Source organism: Rhinolophus sinicus, linkage group LG03 (assembly GCF_036562045.2).
Source record: "Rhinolophus sinicus isolate RSC01 linkage group LG03, ASM3656204v1, whole genome shotgun sequence".
Lineage (NCBI taxonomy): Eukaryota > Metazoa > Chordata > Mammalia > Chiroptera > Rhinolophidae > Rhinolophus > Rhinolophus sinicus.
In genome coordinates this window covers 10387859-10407315 of record NC_133753.1, presented here as the reverse complement: position 1 = coordinate 10407315, position 19457 = coordinate 10387859, and the positions used below count along the sequence as shown (strand labels likewise).

Below are 19457 nucleotides of genomic sequence, written 5' to 3'. Positions count from 1 at the left end.
CCCTCCAGCCTCTAGAAAGTTCTGAGCTCTTTTCTGCCTCAGAGATTAGACACACATGACCCACTTCTACCTCCTACAAAAAGCCTTCTAGGCTCTCAAGCCTCCAGGGCTGTTGCGTACAGTTGTGCAGGTTGTTTACTGCACAAAGGCACCTGGCTGAGAGAGAAACAAGTGGGGGCTGAAATTTCATTCTCTTGCCAAGCTGTGTGTGATACCAAGTGTGTGGAGGGCGGTGCAGGACTGACCTGCTTCCACAGGGAGCATGCGCCTTTTTTCTAATTTACACAGAGGCAGCACATAGGCTATCAGAGCCCTCAAAGCCTCGCTCCTCACGTCGGTCACAGCATGTTCTCTGTCTGTGGCCCCACTAGACTGTAAGCTCCCGAGGGCAGAGAGAGGGACTCCTCCTGGCAGGGTGTCATTGGCAGATCAGCGCTGTGCTGGGCACAGAGGGATGGACTCAGAGAACACTTGTGCTGAGCAAGAGTTGTAAGGGCTAGAGGGGAGTGTCCAGCACTGGGCTTGGAAAATGTTTGTCAAGTGAATATATGGCAGGGTAATGCCAAGGAGAGGGGCGAGGAGGGATTGGCCAGGACAGAGGGTCTCTGGGGAAAGGAAGGGGCCCACTGGGAGGCCTGTAGCTTGTGGAGGGGGCTGTGGGCTGTGAAAGCCTGAGCAATAGAGGGAAGGGGTGACTGGGCAAGCTGTCAAGGTTAACTACTGTGGGGGGAGACCCTAAGCAGAAGCTGTGGCCGGAGGAAGCAGAGACACACCGGCCTAGCCCCCGGCCCGTGTTGGGTAGTTGCCCGAACCTCTGACCCCTTCCCCAACCCTTAAGACCCACCCAGCACAGTGTCACAGAGGCCCGCTCTGGCCAGAACAGGGCTGCTCCAGCAATGACCCAACCACTCATCCTTGTTCCAAGGACCCTCAGTCCTTGGGGTACATAGGAGTGACATGCCATATGCTGTGTTGCCAAGATGCAGGACAGTCACCTGGAGTGCGTGGGTCCCCAGCTGGCTGAGGGGGGCCCTGCTTAGACTAGGGCAGCGTCTGGGTGAGCTGTCCTGGGGAGGTGAGAGCGAAGCTGAGCGATGTCTGAGAGTTTCCCAGGTAACTGTGGGGTGTGGGGGTGAGCCAGCATGGCTGTGCTGGGGGGCTCTGCAGGCTCAGTGTGCCTGACGTTTGCACTCTGCATGGGTGGAGGGTGGGATGTACAGTAGAGCCTCTAAGGCTGTATCCTGAAGGCTGTGGGGACTGAAACAAGTTTGTTCCCTCATTTAAAACAAAACTATCTATTAGTTTCCTGGGGCCACTGTAACAAAGTAGCACAGACTCGGAGGTTTAAACAACAGAAATTTATTCTCTTACAGTTCTGGAGACTAGGAGTCGGAAGTCAAGGTGGCAGGCAGCGGGGCCGCCACGTTCCCTCCAAGACTCTGGACAGAATCCTTTCTCGCCTCGTCCCAGCTTCTGGGGGCCCCAGGCAAGCCTTGGAGTCCCTTGTCTTGCAGCTGCTTCACTCCAATCTCTGCCTGTATGTCTGGCCATCTTCTTCCTGTACGTCTGTCTCTGTCTCTTCTCTTCTTATAAGGACTCCAGTCATATTGGAATAGGGCCCATCCTGCTCAGGCATGACCTCATCTTAACTACTTACATCTGCAACGACCCTATTTCCAAATAAGGTCACATTCTGAGATCCTGAGGGTTAAGACTTCAACATATCTGTTTGAGGGGGATACAGTTCAACCCACAACAAGCTAAAATTTACATAGAATACAATTCACCCTTAGAGTGTACATTCAGACACATTTTGGCAAACGTAGACAGCCGTGTAACCACCACGACTATCAACATATAGAACAATTCCACCTCCCCTCCAAAATTCCCCTGTGCCCTTTTATAGTCTGCCCCGCCCCCGCCCCAAACCCTGGGAATCACTCTTTCCTCCTCCATCCTTAAGTTTTGCCTTTTTCAGAATGCCGTCAGACTGCTGCCTTGAGAGTCTGGCTTCTTTCACTTAGCTGAATGCATTTGGGATCCGTCTGTGTTGCGCGTCTCAGTGTGGTGTTCCTTTTATTGTTGAGAGTATTTCATTGTGTAGATGCCTCCCAGTTTGTTTATCCGTTCACCATCCACAGCACATTTGGGTTGTTTCCAATTTGGGCAATTACAAATAAAACCTTGGCAATATTTGCATACAGAGAATACGTTTTTGCATAGGGAACCACAGGGGCCAGCTTGCATTCAGGTTGCTGTGTAAAGAAGGGCACGAGGGAAGGGGAGCAGGTGTGGAGACCGGAAGGCGGCTACTGCAGGGGTCTGGACAAGCGGTGACGGTGGCCTGGACTAGGGTCTCAGCAACGAGGATGGGGAGAAGCGAGCCTGCTGGGGGGCATCTAGGAGGCAGAGTGGATGGAACCTGGTGCTGGATCGGGTGTGGGCCATGGCGGCAAGGAGGCCCCCTTTAGTGCCTCCCCCTCGCCTGCCCTCCCATCTCCCAGGTGAGGGTGGCTATTGTGGCTCAGAATGGCTGTCTGGACATGTGGACATTGAGAAGTGGAACAGTACGGTGTGATGGTTAGGGGTGTGGGCCCGGGAGTAAACTGTCAGGGTTCACGTTCCACTCTGCCTCAGTTGCTCTTCTGTAAAATGAGGGTGATAATAGTTCCTAATTCGTAAGGCTGTTGTATTACATGAGTTAATCCATGTAAGGAGCTGGAACAGAGTATGACACATACTAGGTGCTTAAGAAATTTGCACTATGGCCCATGACCTTCTTAAGGGCCTCCATTCCACACCCTTGCCCCTTTGGCAGTGAGCCAGTTTGTGGTCCCTCTTGTGTCTCTGTGGGGCTGTGGACGCACCTTCATTGGGGCCCCTCCTGTCCCAGGTCTGCCCTGACTTGCTGTGAGACCTTGAGCAGACTCCTTGCCCTGTCTGATCATTGCTTCCTCCACTCAGTAGGGCTCTGTTCCACCACAGTGAAGGTACAGAGCCCTACTGTGTGCTGGGCTCTGTGTGACGCAACACATGGCACAACAGTCCCACTTATGACTGTGTAACCTGCTTGTGATGCGATGAGGGGAGGCCCAGGGGAGTGGCTCTCAGGACACCCCCAGGTTCTGGGGCTGGCAGAGGCTGCCACATGCCTCATCCTCCCTTTTTCCTCCCAAATATATCTCCTGCCTCCAACAGGAACTGACTCCGGTGGCAGCCTGGCAGCCTCAGCAGCTAAACAGTCATTGGTGAGCTGGGGCCTGTCCTGGGCTCCACGAGGAGGGTGTGGTGGGTCCTGGTTCAAATGCCACAGCAGCTCCCAGTGTCTGATGGCAAGCCCCGCTCTGAGACCAGGGTTCACGTCCAGGTCAGCCATGACGGCTGCCAGCCTAACGAAGGGACATTTACAGTCAGTCCTCATTATTTACAGGTTTGGTATTTGCAAATTCGCCTACTCGCTAAAATGTATTTGTTATCCCCGAACTGTAGTGCTCCAGGGGTCACTTGCAGACATGGCAGAGTGATGAAAAATTAGAATCTTCTCTCACACATTCCCACCTGAGGCCCCAAAAGGTAAAGCTCTGCCTTCACGTTCCACTTCTCATACTTGAAACAAGGGTCCTTGTCGGGATCTATTTAGTGCCATGTTTTTCACATTTTTGTGCTTTTGCTGTTTGAAGTATCCCACAAGCTTCATGCTGAAGTGCTGCCTCGTGCTCCAAACGTGAGAAGGCAGTGATGGGCCCCGCGGGGAGCATGTGTGCATGACAAGCTTCACTCAGGCATGAGTGACAGTGCTGTTGGCCACAAGTTCAATGTTAGTGAATCAGTGATATATACTCAATAAAATGTCTTGGAACAGAAACACATAGAAGACAAGGTTACGTACTGATCAATTGACATAAATGTTGTGACCCGGGGCTCGCAAGAACCTACCCCCGTGTTTCCCCCAGAGCGATGGTTCAGAATTCGCTAATTCAGTACCAGCAGCGACTTTGTAGAACGGAACTACCCCAAATGATGTGACACGGCTGTATTGGCACCAGGTGGATGAATCGGCCGCAGCTCTCCTATGAATGTCTGCATGTCCACTCTCAGTGGCACATGCGTCTGGGTTGAGAGGTGCCAGTCTTACGCAGGGTCCTTATTTAAAGTGCACATATCCTTGCACGTGCATTGTCACTCTGCTCTCCGGGCCTTGGTCCTCCCTGCCCTCCGGTAAAATTCAGTCCTTGCCAAGGACAGTTCCCAAGAAGGGGAGTAGTCGGTGCTGATATTTCATATGCTGTGATTCCAACAGAACAATCTTGGTCGGGAGCAGCGTATCGTTCAAGAGCAGTGAGAAGCAGGGAGTCATAGATTTGACACGAATAATGACAGCGATTATGTCTCGAGGGTTTACTTCAGGCCCCTTTGCTAAGAGCTTTTTCTGTTAATTGTCACAGTCCCACGAGCCTGGGGTTGGTTACAGGGCCTAGTTCACAGACGAGGAAACTGAGGCACAGTAAGGGACTGAAACGAAGCTCCCCATGATCAGTGGCAAAGCCAGGACCCAAATCCAGGTCTCTTGGAAGCTGGAGCCTCTGTCCTTAGCCCCAGAAGCCCTCGCAGCCCCATGTTGCATCACAAGGTTGTGTCCCTGCTGCTCCCCTAGATCCAGGTGTGCCTTTATCCTGGGAGGGCTGCTGCTGGAGCCTGCCCCAGTCTTCCGAGTACCACTGAGGGGGTGGCCTCCCAGCCCCCTCCCTGAGTCGGCACTAAGTGGATGGACCCAGGGAACAGCCTGAGAGGCTCAGGAAGGCGTGCCCAGCCCCATCCAGCAGTCTCTTCTTGTCTGCTGGCCTGGTAGTCACCTGGGAGGGACGGTGCGTGCCTGCCGTGCCTCCACACTGCTCCTGGTAGCTCCTTCCGTTCTCCCCACCCCCGTGCCTCCCGGTAGCCCCTAAGGGTAATGAGCCGGTGTCCTCACTTCCTCCAGCGTCCTGCTCTTGAAAACTTAGCCGCAGTAGAAAACTTCCCTTACGCTAGGGCCTGAGGAACTGGGCTGTGCACACTGAGTCTGGGGGAGCATGGGACGTACATGGTAACAGGGAACAGAAACCTAAAAGGAATGCCGCCCTCAGGCAGAGGTGGGCACCCATTTGGTTTTTCGAGGTGGGTCTGGGCCCAGGAGGCAGCTATGGCCAGGCAGCAGGACTCGTTAGCTGGGGGTGTGTACATGACAGCTCATCCCCCAGTGGAGGAAATGTGGTCACCATAACTGTTAGGTGGGTTGCAGGGTGACTCAGTGTCACCAGGGGTGGAAGGAATGTGACGCTACAGTAGTTTCCTGCGAGGTGCACGTTGGGGCTTGGTGTCCACGGCCTGGAGGGCCGCTGTCAGGAGCCACACTGCATTCAGCTTCTGAGTCCTGGGCCGGTGCTGTGTCTGACCCCCACCTCCAGTTTAGAAACGGGGGTTCACTTTGTCAAAGCACATTTCTCCACAGCTATGGTCATGTGTTACCCTTCCAGCAACCCTCTGAAGTAGTAGGTCGTGAGTTTCCTTCCACTTATTTCCTTTCTGAGCTAACTGAGGCCCAGAGAGGGAGAGAGACTTGCCCAAGGACACACAGCAAGCCTGTAGCAGAGGCTAGAAGAGACCCCCGTCTCCCTTTCCAGGGCAGACTTTTCTGCACCACTCAGAGGTGTCCAGGGTGAGTAATGCCTGCAGGGACCGTTTATCGAGCCGTTGCTAAGCTCCGGGTGCAGCAGTCCATGCTGTCCTCACAGCCATTCTCGGGGGTCTCTACTGTTCTCAGTCTCGTTTCATAGACATTGAAAGGCCAGGATTGGAGTGGAATTCAGTCTGCCCCAGACACCAAGGACAAGGAAAAGAGAAATCCCAGCAGAGATTCAGCAGGCGAGGCCAGAGTGGGGGTCCGGAGGCCCCGTGTCTCCCCTTCTGGGGTGAGTCATGTCCACCAAGGTCTGATCTCCCCTCTCGTCTTCTGCTCCTCAACCCGTGTCAGATGGGGAGGAGAGAGCTGTGATCTCCTTCCCTTTTCCCCTAGATGGTGGGGAAGCACTGAGTAAGCAGCAGGCAGGGCCAGAGTCCCGGGTCACAGTGGGAAGTGTGAGCTGCCGCGTGTTATGGGTACTCCTGGAGGAAGGGAGGCTGGCAGGGGCAAAGGACATCCCCCTGGCCCCCCCTGACCCCCAAGCCGTCTGAGCCTCCTGTTTTCTGAGCCTGGTCCATCCCTGGGGAGGAGACGGCAGCAGCAGAAGGAAGGTGGGCAAGGACTCTGGGAGCCCTGTAGGGACCAGGCCGGGACCCTCATGCAAAAGTCAGACCTGAGAAGGTCTAGACCTGCAGCCAGCCTCGTGGGTCAGCTCCTGAGAGAAGGGGCCCATAGAAGGGCCCGTAAGCGCTGGAACAGATGACCAAGAGCAGAATCTCCTTTCTTGAAGAGCTTTCCAAATAGGCTAATGGCTGATGGAATAACACTCTGCATGCATATGGTTTTCCTTTTTATCATTCTTTTTTTCTTTCTTTCTTCCTAATTAAAAACAAATCCCACACGTAGTACATGAATTCGCACACACGGAAGAGATTTAAACAATAGAAAAGCCTAGACCTGCGTTGTCCAATACATTAGCCACTAGCCACATGTAGCTATTTTACACCTTAAATTAATTAAAATGAAGGAACAGCCACACGAGCCATATTTCAAGCACTCCACAGCCCCAGGCAGCTAATGGCGACCACATTGGAGAGTGGAGACAGAGCAGTTCCATCGTCGCAGACAGTGCTTTTGGACCGCACTGGCTAGATCATAAACCAGGGAAATCCTACCAGGCGAGAAATAATTTTTGGAATCCGTTTGCTTCCTTTGGATTTGTTCTATGCATTTACGTATGTCTGGGTTTCCACCTGGCCTCAGACACAATTCTGTCTGATCTGCCCAGCCGCTTGGCCCTGTGGGTTTGAGGATGCTATCTCCCATTTTTTTTCCAGATGAGGAAACTGAGACTCAGAAAAGGTAGATGGGTGACAGGGAACGGGAGTGTTGGAAAAGGTTTCTTCCTGAGGAACAGAGGTCCTTCCTCGTGGTTTGTCCAGGGTGGCTGAGGTGCAGCCAGGCACAGGGTTACCGTGAGCGTGTCCAATTCCAGCACTTTCCACTATGTTGTATGTGAGGGAGAGACCCCGACTAGCAAATTGATCTTCGGGAAGTCTCACTCCTGAGCATGTATGCGTCCATTTTTATTGTTTCCTCTGAAATGTTCACCCGTTATTTTGTGATTTTCCTAACAGTACACGCTCCGTGTAAAAGTGTGGAATGTACAGGAAAGTGTAAAGAAGGAGAAAGAAGTCACTTAACCTGAGGATTGACAACCACTGTCATTCCCACCGACAGCAGGAGCATCCTGGTTCCTGCACGTCCTCCCCAGCCATTGGTCGTGTTGTGACAGCCATGCCCTGGGCCCTTGCCATTTTAATTCCAGATTCCTTGCTTCTTCGTGCTGTTGAGAACCTTCTCGTATGCTTTTTGGTCATTTGGGTGTCCTCTGGGTGAAGTGCCATTTCAAGCCTCATGCCCATTTTTCTGTGTGTTGTCTTCTCTCGTCCTTATTGGTGTGTACAAGTTCCGTGTAGAATCTGGGTCCGAGCCCTTTGCCGGTCGTGTGTGTTACAAATATCTTCTCCCACTCAGGGCTTGATTTTCACTCGCTTATGGTGTCTTGAGGAACAGGAAGTCTTCATTTTAATGCAGTCAAATTTATCAGTGTTCTTTTTAAGGTGTGTGTGTGTGTGTCTGTATGTGTGTGTGTGTGTGTGTACGTGTACTATTTAAGAAGCTGTCTTCCATCAGATTATGAGGATAGTCTTTATTTTTTTTCTAAAAGCTTTTTTGTTTTGCTTTACACACTTAGGTCAGGACAGAGTATTCCTGGGACTGATTTTTGTATAAGTTGTGAAGAAGGGGTCAAGTTTCTTTCTTCCTTCCTTCTTTCTTTCCTTCCCTCCTCCCTCCCTCCTTCCCTCCCTTATTCCCTTTCTTTCTTTCTTTCTTTCTTTCTTCCTTCCTTCCTTCCTTCCTTCCTTCCTTCCTTTCCTTTCCTTTCCTTTCCTTTCCTTTCCTTTCCTTTCCCATGTGGACCCCTAGTTGTCTCGGCGCATTTTGTTGCAAAGATTGTCCATTCCTCAGTGTTCTGCTGTGACCATACACGAGCCAAGTGACTCTTTCTGGACTCTTCTAGTCCACTGGCCTATATGTCTGTCCCTGCACCAATCCCACACCATCTTAATCACTGTAGCTTTATAATAAGACTCGATATCCAGCCGACCAAATCCCACCCCCTTCTCTACATGTGTCTAGGATATTCTTGGCCATTTGCATCTCCAAGTGCCTTTTCACAGAACACCTTTGGGCCTCTCACTGGGACTGCCCTGATTCTGCAGGTCAGTTTACGTAGAGTTTATACCTTGACAGTATTGAGTCTGCCCCTCCATGATCAAGTTCTACCCTTCCATCTCTTTATTCTCATGTTGTGTGTTTATAATGTTTAATATCACAAGCTGGCATCTGGAGTTTGGCAGAGTGGTTAAGAACATGAACTGTAGACTCAGAGACTGCCAGGGTTCCTCTGCTACTTACTAATTCCTCAGCCTTAATGATTCGCTTAGCCTCTCTGTGTCTCAGTTTCCCCCTCTGTAAAATGGGAATGATAACCAGGGTTCTTTACAGGGTGTTTTAAAGGATTCACTTAATTAATATACGTCAAGCAGCTAGAGAAATGCCTGGCACTCAGAAAGTTCTGGAAACATTATTAATGTATTTTGTGTAGGTGATGTATTCACAGGATTCAAAATAAAAGTATAATTTTAAAAAGACGTACAGTGAAAAAGGTCTTCCCAACTTTGTCTCTCGTGTGCCTATTCTCACGCCTGCCCCACTAGTTATTGTAATAGTTTCTTGTGTCTTCTCCCAGACTTTTTAAATGCAAATACAAGTCATCTTTTTTTCCAACAAGGGAGCACAGTATGCTGTTCTGTACTTTTGTCTCTTAACCACAAATCTTGAAAACCTTTCCATATCAGAACTTCCTCATTCATTTTTTTTTAAAAAAAAAACAGTTGCATAGTATCCTTTTATCGACCTGGTCCCTTTACAATGTACATTTAGATTGTTTCCAACCTTTTCCCATTATAGACAGCGCTCCAGTGAATCCAAGAGTATCCTTATCCATGCATCATTTTGACATGTGCAACTATACAGATCTGTTATCCCAGTGTTTATATTAGATTGAATATTGAAAATGGCTTTCTTTGAAAGCCCCAAATGATTGAATGTTGCCAATTTCATCCAGTACTAATATTTTCGGAACCACTCAATCATTTATAAAAATGTACTGAATACCTATTTTGTGCTGGTCTTGAGCACACACCACCCCTGGAATGTAGAGTTAGGGCAGCGGAGGAGACGGACATGTGACAAGCGGTATTGTTCACTATTGGATTGTTTCCAGTTTGGGACAACGGCGAGTCACATCGCGGTGAGCGTCTTTGTCCATCAAACGTTATTTGCACTTAGACACGATCTCTTTGACATAGATGCCAGAAGGGAAATGACCTACAATGTACAATCTTAGCCAAAACAAGAAAGAGATCTGCTTGTCAGAACCCAGCTCAGTTCCACATCTGAAATGTCCTTAATAAGAACCTTTCTTTTATCGAAGTTCCAAATTGTTTTAATTGTTTTTTGTGTAGGTGACGCAGTCATGTTGTTCAAGTTCAAAAGGTACAAAAGGGTGTAGAGTGAAGCGCCTCCCTGCCCCCCACTCCCAAGGGCACCCACTCCCCGTCTCTTTGCAGAGATGGCCGCAGCTCCTCTCAATGTACATTTGTCATATGTATATGCCTGGGGCCTTCTCATTGCCCTTGGTGACCTGGATTCTTGTGTCCCCTCTGCCTCCAGCTTCCATCCCGGCCAGAAAACGGGTCTCCTGAATCCTGTCTTCTCCAGGAACCATCTCCATGTTCAGTGAACTTTCTAAGGATTTTTTATTTGGGGGAGGGGAGAGGGAGGGAAATGTCAGCTGCTCTTTATGTATGACTAGTACTGTAATTATTATTATGATAACTCTAGAGCGGTGTCTGGTCCATAGTATATGCTCAATAAATACTTATTAGATGAATGAATGGATAGTAATAACACCACTGAATGTTTGCTACATGCCGGCTACTATGCTGACCTCTTTACAGCAGGCCCACAGGTAGTAATGCTGATATTTCCCGTTTTAATGTAAGGAAATTAAGGCAAAGAAATGCTTAGTCACTTGCCAAGGCAACCAAGCTGGGGTTCTAATCCAGGCTGTCTGGTTCCCCATCTCAGGCTTAAACCATTGGTCAGCACAGCCGTCCCCATCACTCCAGGTCTGACTGCACACAGCACTGGGGACAGATTTGTACCGTCAGTTGGTCAGGAGTTGGGTGCGGGGATGTCAGCAGCAGGTGCAGGCTGAGTCAGCTTAGGGTAGGGTCACGGGGCGGGCTGGGACAGGGAAAGAGGCCGCAGCCTGTGAGCCAGAGGAGATTACAGAGGGAGGGTGGGGGAACTCAGCCCCGGTTCCCAGAAGGCTGTGGGTGTCTAGGGTTCCCAAAGCACAAAGTGGCCAGGCCACAGGCCAGGCAGAGGGAAGCTATGGGCCAGCAATCAGAGCGACTGAGAAACGGGTGCTGGGGGCAAGCCTGGCATGCCAGGAGCAGCCACTGGAAGGGTCCACAGCACTGAAGCTGGGTGCCTCCTGCAGGCTCCACCAGCAACCTGGCAGGGCTCAGTGTGGGCAGCCCTGGGTGACGGTGGAGCACCGGGTAGTCAGCCTGGAAGACGGAGCTGGAAGCTGGGCGGTGCCTGACACACACCGAGCTGCAGGAGGCCTGCAGCTCAGACAGGTGTGGAAAGTTTGAAGGCCTTTAACCTGCCAGACCCCTTGATGTGGGCTGTGACGTGCAAACCAAGACAGCCTGACCTGTTCTCAGCACTTCCGGGGTCCGGAAGACCTGCTTAAGCTGACTTCCCCTCTAGAGGCTGTGAGCAGGGCCCACAGAGCCTACCCCGGGTTCCCTGAGGCTAACACAGGATCAGCAGCCCTAAGCTGCCCTCTGTGCCCCACCTCATTATAGAGGCCTTTTGGTTTCTGGGTGAGGTGGAACCCAGGGAACTTAAGTCACAACAGGATTTTCCAAACACTGTTTTTGGAGCTCCAGCCATCTCTGGGGACCCCAGGGCTTCGTGCAGGTATTTAGCCTGTAAAACTGGGCCAGGGGCATTTGCCATGTGTTTGCATGTTATACATGTGAGAGAGTCTGATTCTGAAACCAGCTGCTTCTCTTCCATCCTCACGCGACCACCATGGTCAGCCTGGAGTTGTGTTTTCGGTCCTGAGTCCACCAAAGGCTGGGCTAGAGGTGGAACCAGGCAGCAGCTGTGGCTCAGCTTTCTCACATCCAGGAAAAAGCATCTGGAAGAGAGGAAGCCACAGAGAAACGGGCCTGGCTGCCTGCCTTCTCTCAGGCTGTCTGCTGGGACATAGCCAGCCTGGCTTAGAAGAAAAGCCTTCAGGTGGCGTCTAGCCAAGAGTCAGTTGAGTCACAGAATCATGGAATTCACAGCGCTGGAAGGACCCTCAGTCCTTGATCAGATCCATGCGCAGTAAATGCAGAGCCCAGCTGCTGCTGCTGCCAATACAGAGCCCATGGCAGACATCACTAGTAGATCCTAGCGTTCTTTCTCTGCTGAGCCTTCAGCATAACTGTCTGGGCAACTGCTGCCAATCAGCTGGGATCACATGGAAATTCAACCTGTTTGCCATCCCAGATCTTGCCCAACCTCCTCATGTTACTGAAGAGGCCAAGGACACGTAGTGAACAGCAGAACCAGACCACGGTCTCCCGAGTCTGAGCTCAGTGCCATTTCCTTCATGTCACACCTGTTCTCTTTGATGAATACAGTACTTGTCATGTCAGTACTTATCTCATAAACCCTTGTTCTCTCCCTTCCTTTCCACAATGTGATTCCAGACTCAGAACCCGACAACTACATATTGGGATGGTAGAGAGGTCTCAGGTAGGGGGGCATGTGCGGCTGAGGGAAGCCTTCAAATTCCAGTGGTGTCCTGCAGCTGGTAGGCTCGCAAAGACATATTGTTATGTATTCAGGAATTTTGCAAATCAGTTGTTAAATCACTGTGTTCTTTCCTTATGCAGTTCCGTTTGATCCTCACATGACCTGTGAGGTCGGTGCCACCGTCTCATTGTTTACAGAGGGGACACTGAGGCACACAGGGGTAGAGTAGCTGGCCTTTGTTCATCGCACCAGGGCCCTAGGAGGGGGAGCTCTCCCAGCCCCACGTGCCAGCTGCCGGCGTTGCCTGTCGCTGCCAGCATCTTCATCTGCCGTCCAGGGTACTATTCTCTCTGCCATCAGCTGCTGCTCCTGGCTGTCACCGGGCAGAGAAACAGCCCAGCGACTTTCTCTGGCTTTTGCTTCTGCTTTGCTAACTTTTGTGGCAGCTGTCAGAAGGTGTCCCTAAAAAGTCCCCTGGGGTTTGGTTATTGGGATGGACTTCTCCTAAGTACCTTCCAACACTGGCCCTCAAGCTCCAGAACTGACTTTAAAACACCAAGAAAAAATAGCTGGAGTCATTGAACTGGCCGAGGAGTAGGTTTAGCTGCCAGGCGACCACCCCTAGTCTGTATCTCCTCAGCTGTGACATGCTCTGGGCCCTGCGGGGAAGGTGTGTGCGAGGGGGTGTTTTCTTTTGTTTCGTTAATTAAATATTTCAAGCATAGACAAATCTAGGGAAAAACATAGCAATGCCCTGAACACCCATAATTCAGCTTTGTTAAATCCTATCATTTTGCCATGTTGCTTCAGATCTTTTCAAAATAAATAAATGAGCCTCTTTCACACCTCTCCCTGATCCCATTCTCCTCCCCCCCGCAGAGGTAACCATCATCCTGAATGTGGTGTAGATAAGTACCCGCAAACAAGACGCAGAACTGTTGTGTCTGTAATTTGCTTCTTGAATTCAACATTGGGTTTTTTGATTCGTTTGATTTTAAAACTTTTTCTTTTGACATAATTTCAGGCTCCCAGAAAAGTGACAGGAATAGTCCAATGAATTCTTGTATGTGCATTCTTCACCCATATTCACCAATTAGTAACATTTTATCACATCTGCTTGTTCTCTCTCTCTCTCTCTCTCTCTCTCACTCACTCTCTCTCACTTTTTCCTGAAAAATGTGAGAGTAAGTGACATACGTTTTGCCTCTTTACTCCCATATAGTTCAGCATATAGTTCAGTGGAGATTTCCCAAACACAAGGACATTCTTTTACTAACCTCAGGACAAGGATCAAAATCAGGAAATTAACATTTGCGCAATAAACAGGATGTTGAAATTTAACCGTGTAGCATTGGCTCTTACCTTTTAGTGTCTGTGTGCTAGTCCAGGGTGCATGAACCGCAGCTTCTTTATCCATTCTCTTATGGGTGGACATGGGTCGTTCCCATATTCTCTTTGGTGTAAATGCTGCTGCAGTGGCCATGATCACTGCGCCTTTATGCCCAGGAGCATCCTGACTAGGGCAGCTGGGGTCTGGGCTACAGCATCCCGTCCCTTTTGACAGATTGCCTTCAGAGCAAGTACAACACTTTTCATTCCCAGGGGTGCCTTTCCTTCTTGGTGCTCCAGTGGCTTTTAGGGGAGCAATAGGTTCTCGCCTATCTCAGGCCATTTTTCATGTTGTTGCCATAGCAACAGGTGTTCCTGGGAGAAACAGGGCATGACCACAAATGTGGTTACCCAGGTGGGTGGAATAACCACTTATTGGAGATGTTCTGTCATGTGCCAGATGCTGCTTGATGCACATTATGGTATTACCGGCTCCATTGCACCGATGAGAAATTGTTGCCCGTCGAGGTTAAATACCTTGTCCTAGGTCACATGGCTGGGACAAGGCACGGGTTGGGACTGAGCTGTATGTATGAGTTCTAGTTCTCTATCTTCATGCCGTGCAGATTGTGTGAAATAAGCAATGAGTCTCTGATCTGTGAGTTTTTAGTGAGAGGGCGTCCACGGAGAGGTCAATGCCTCTTCCTGTGACGTCCCACACCTCCCTCCCCCCACCTGCCCTGTCTTTCTGGTCCCTTCCTCTCTGTGCAGATGGGAGTCATTTCATTGAGGAGCAGTTGGCATGAGGGAGAAGGGAGAGGATGGCGTGTGGGGGGCAGCAATGAGTCACTGTCCCCCGTCACCCAGGAGTGCCAAGGCATGGCATGGCCTCAGGGTCAGAGTCAGGGAACACTCCTCTCCGGGCCTCTGGACAGCCTGTCCCAGACTGAGAAAGGCACCACTTCAAACTGGTCCTCATGCACCTTGTACAGAGTGACCAGGCCATCCCATAGCATGGATCACTGCAGCCATGCCCGGCCCCTCCTAGCCAGAGGGCACTGTGAGGGCAGGGACTAGGCTTCTCCGTCCCAATAGACCCCCCGCTCCTTGGTCTTGCTGAAGCTGGGAGGCCGGCCTGCCCGAGGTCAGGATCATAGGTGGGATGGAGATGGCCTTTCCCAGGCCTCCCCTTCCATCCATCACTCCTCCCCACCCCCCACCCGAGTTCTGGCCAAGTCCACACAAGGGGGCCTCAGTTCTCCTCACAGTGAAGCATCACTGGAACTTCCTGAGCGGCTTCCCTGGGGCAGACAGAGGCGGCCCAAAGCTGGGCCCTGTGAGCTGGGAAACTGCAATGCTTCCTTCCAGAAGGCAGCGTCCAACGGGGCCCATCCCCCCAGCTGCCACCTCACCACTCACCCCACACTCTGGTGGCCGCCTTAGACTCCCCAGCCTGCATGAGTGGAGGTTTCCTCTTCTTCCCCGGTTTTATAGGCTTGTGACGGGGACACAAGGACCAGGCCGTGGACATGCCATGCCACTTTACTCCTCTCTTCAGGGCGGTGGTGAGAAAATCTCCCAGGTGAACAGGATGCTGAGTACAGTCCTGGTCCCTGCAGCCCCCGGCCAGGCTTTTCCCAGGAGTCTGACCACACGGCAGCTGGGAGGGGCAGCTGGGTGTCAGAGGCTGTCAGGACCACTGATTAGAGCTAAGTGCTCTGTTCAGAAGCGGAAGGTAAACTAGTCATGGAACAATCTCTCTCTTTCCGGTAAAGTTGCTTTTAAAGTGTTTGATGCTCATTATTTTGCACCAGCAGTGCCAGTAATTACCCAAGGTCCCTGTGGCTGCCTTTGCAGGACCCTTGGCTAGAGTTTGGCTGTTGAGAGGGAGGGCATGGGTGTCAGGGTCGCCGGCTCTGTCAGCAGATGGCACACCCAGCGCCTTGTGGGCTCAGCGATGGTCCCTGGCCATTGGAGCTGATATGGTGAGGCTGTTCCATAAGCGTAATCATGACAGTGAAACAAAGCCAGACGGCAGTGCTGGCTCCAGGCGTCCCTACTTGTGCCATCCTGCTTGAGCCCGACAGCCCAGCCCCAAATTCCATCATTGACCTGGGCACTTTGCAGTCACAAGTGAGCACCCAGAGAGCTCAAGCCACCCAAGGCCCCAAGTCAGCAGGGATGCAGGGATGAGAGAGGGCAGCTGCCTGGCCCCGTCACCCTTCTGTGGCCCAGTCACAGCAGGCGTCCGAGTCACTCTGGCCCTTCAGGGCCCCACTGCTCCTGTGGCCTGGAGCAAGGCCCAAACCACACCCAGCCTTAGCGGCTCCTTCTCTAACTCATTGACCTTGCTGCAGCCTTTGGCACTTAGAGATTCCTCATATCCTTACAGCCTGAGGGGCCCCTGAGGGTCAAGTCACCACTGAGGGGCCCTGCACAAGCCTTTGTTACTTCTGCACTGGCCCACCCAGGGAGAAGGGAGGACATTGAAAGAGTTAGACAACTCCTGGAAAGCAGTATCTTAAGAGCCTCTGGCTTCTCTAGTGGTTTAGTCTGAGCAGCCAAGGTTGGCCTCTAAATCACTCGTCATCATGTGTTTTCTGGGACAACCCCAGTTCTTACTTGTCTTTCCCCAGCACTAGCTGGGGTCACGGTGTAAAAAGGATCCTCCAAGTGGTGTGTTTCTGGGCCCAAAAAAAGGACGTCTTTTTTCATGTCAAGCCATGAGGTTCATAGGCACTTGAATTTGGGGGTTACCTCTGGGGCCAGATGTTTTCTTGGGTATAAGTCAAGTGCAACACACAGACATGTGCCTCATTCACTCTAATCAAAGTGCTAGGCCCTAAAATCAAGGCTACAAAGTAGGAGAATTGTAGCAAGCAGAGGAAAAGAAGAATTGCAACCAGAAAAACAATAGTTAACATTTACTGGGCACTTGACAAACAGCTCATTGAATTTTCACAAGAACCTAATCAGGTAAGGACTATTATTATTTTTTTAGACATGCTTAAACTGAAGCCCAGAGAGGTAGAGTAACTGGCCAGAGATCACACAGCCTGGATTCTAGAACAGCAGTCAAGCTTCTAGAACAGCAGTCAAGCTTCTTCTGAACGGGCCTTCAAGGATGGGGACAACTTTATCCCCGATAGTTTTCTATAAAAAGTTTTTAACATGCAGAAGAGTTGGAAGAATTTTTCAGTAAACACCCATATACCTACCACTTAACTCTTAATGTTTTTATATATTTGCTTTATTACATACCTATCTTTCCCTCTATCCATCTGTGAATCCACCTTATCTTTTTTAATGCATTTCAAAGAAAGTTTTCAGGTGCCTCCTGAATATGTTGTATCATTAACTGTAGTTCAGTGTTTATTTATGGTTCTTTTTCATTATTCTGATAAAATTACATATGATAAAATGTCAATACACATGTCTAAGTGTATTACTTGCACTTCATATAAATGGGTTCATACAGTATACGATTTTTTTAGATCTGGCTTCTCTCATTCAGCATGTGTTTGAGGTTCATCCATGTGGTTCTGTGTGTCATAGTTCCTATTTATTGCTCCTATTCCATTGTGTGATGGATGTACCGCTGTCTGTTTGTCCATTCTCCTATTGATGGATCCCTGGACCAGTTTGGGGCTATTATGAGCTAAACTGCTATGAACATTCATGTATGGGTCTTTTTGTGGACACACACATTTCTCTTAGGTATATGCCTAGGCGTGGAATGGCTGGGTCATAGGGTAGGTGTATGTTTAGGTCTATAAAAAGCTGCTCTTTTCCCAAGTGGTCGTACCAATTTATAGTCTCACCACAAATGCACAGGAGTTCTGATTGTTTCCATCCTCTGCCATGTGATGCGGGCAGGCTTTTAATTTTAGCCATGCTAGTGGTTGGGTCGTGGTAGCTCATTGTGGTTTTAATTTGCATTTCCCTAATGACTAATCGTGGTAAGTACCCTTTCACCTGCTAATTGGCTGTATGTATGTCTCCTTCCTTGAGGAATCTTCAAATCTTTTGCCCATTTTAAGGCTCCAGAATCCTTACAGGGACCCCTGGCCTGCCCCTCTCTGACCACACATCCTCCCACTCTCACCCTGGCACCCCCAGACTTCCTCAAGGTTTCTCTTGGACCAATAACTCAAGGGCTTTGCTGTTCTCTGTCTCTGGAATCTCTTCCCTTCGCCAGCTCTCAGCACCATCTAACACACTCTAGGTGACCCATTCACCTTGTCCATCATGGGACTCCTCCCCTAGATGTTATTTTTTTGGTTTTGGTTTTTCTTTTCTTTTTTTTTTTTTTAACCACTCTGTCCTCAGATCTAACCCGGTGCCTAGAACAACATCTGGCGCCTGCAAGACCTCAGAAAATATTCATAGTATGAAGGAATGTGAGGCAAACCACCTCATCTTCCCAGAGTCTATTTATTTGATCATAGCTTTGGTTCTACAGGAGAAAATGAGGAGCTTTGTCCCAAAAGCCCGGGTCCCAACTAGGGCCACCCAGCAAATAGGCAGGCCACCCCCTGCCTATTGCACAGATGAGGAAACGGAGACCCTCAGAGGGAACGGACTTGCCAAGGTCTAAGCCTAGTTAGTGGCAGAGGAGGTGGGACCTGATCCGTCTTACCCAGATGCCATTAGAGTCCTAATTGGCCCCTGAGGGAGGCCCCAGGCCAAGCCAGGAGACCTAAGAATGATCATAAAGCCTTTTAGTGCCAGAAGATAGTTTTGGTTTTTAAGGGTAGTTAGTGGAACCTAATGGGCCCCAGAGTGCTTATTTTCTGGGTAGTTTTGGCCTCCAGTGGTTTAATTCTTTCCCAGAGGCGATGTAGTGACCGTACCTCAGGGCCTAGGAAGAGGTTATATCAGCATCAGGTGGGTTGCCCCCGCCTTGAGCTCCAAATGAGACCCACAGGCCCAATTCCACAGGCTGTGGGCATCCATGGGGCTGCCCTACTGCCCTTTCCAGCCCCATGGTGCCTGCAACTGCCCAGGACACTCCTGTTGTCTTGGTAACCTGGCACGGCCTTGTGTGTGGACCCAGCGGGGAATCCATGAGTACCCACGTGCACACACCTTCTGTGAGAGGGAGGGCTTCTCAGAGCGTTTGAGAGTGGGGGCGTCAGAGGAAGGATTTTAGTGCTGACATCGACATGTCCCTCCTCACAGCACATCTCTAGTCAGGTCTCTGCAAAACCAGCTGCATAACCACACAGCTCTGCTGGGCCAGTTTAATCCAGCACGTCCCAGCCTCTCCCCTCCCCCAGGAGGTGGTTCCACCTTTCTGTTCCTTTAATGGGGCTCATCCTGGCTCATCCCTCCCCCAGGCAGCTCCTTCCAGCAAACACTGTGTCTGTGGTCTAATAGAAATATAATACAAGCCACATGTGTGGTTTTTAATTTTCTATAGCTACATTTAAAAAAGAAACAGGTGAAATTAATTTCAATAACGTTTTATTGAAGCCAATATATTATTACCATTTCAACATGGGATCCATGTAAGATATTACTAATGACCTATTTCACGGCCTTTTTTTTCACATCAAGTCTTTGAAATCCTGTGTGTGTATTACACTTACAGCATGGCTGAATTCAGACCTCCTATTTTAAGTACGCAATACAGTACAGGACAGCACAGTTCTCTATCTTGACGTGGGTCGTAGTCACGCAGGTATAGACATGTGTGGGGGCAGAGCCCCAGAAAGTAGTTTCCAGGCTCTCGGCCTCACGTGGACAGGTGCTGGCTCGGGTAGTAAATGGCCATCAACTGTGATTGCATGGCCATCAGCTGTGGCTAGTTGGCCGTCAGCTGTAACCAGTGAGCCATTGGCCACTAATATAACTGCTGCGGCTACGAAGGAGAGCCGAGGAGAGTGGAGGAGAGTGAAAGAGAGTCGTCGGTGGGTTGCAGACAAAACGGACAGCAGGTCGCACGTCCAGTGAACCCAGCCTCCAGTGAGACCGTAGTGGTATGACTCCCCTACCTATGGCTCCGTGGGTGTTC

At 50.4% G+C, this 19457-nt stretch overlaps 1 protein-coding gene across 1 annotated transcript in view; it reads left to right on the top strand.

The window, feature by feature from the left end:
* Positions 1–19457, top strand: part of RIN3 (Ras and Rab interactor 3) — a 110190-nt gene that overhangs the window by 12026 nt on the left and 78707 nt on the right. The window lies entirely within an intron of this gene.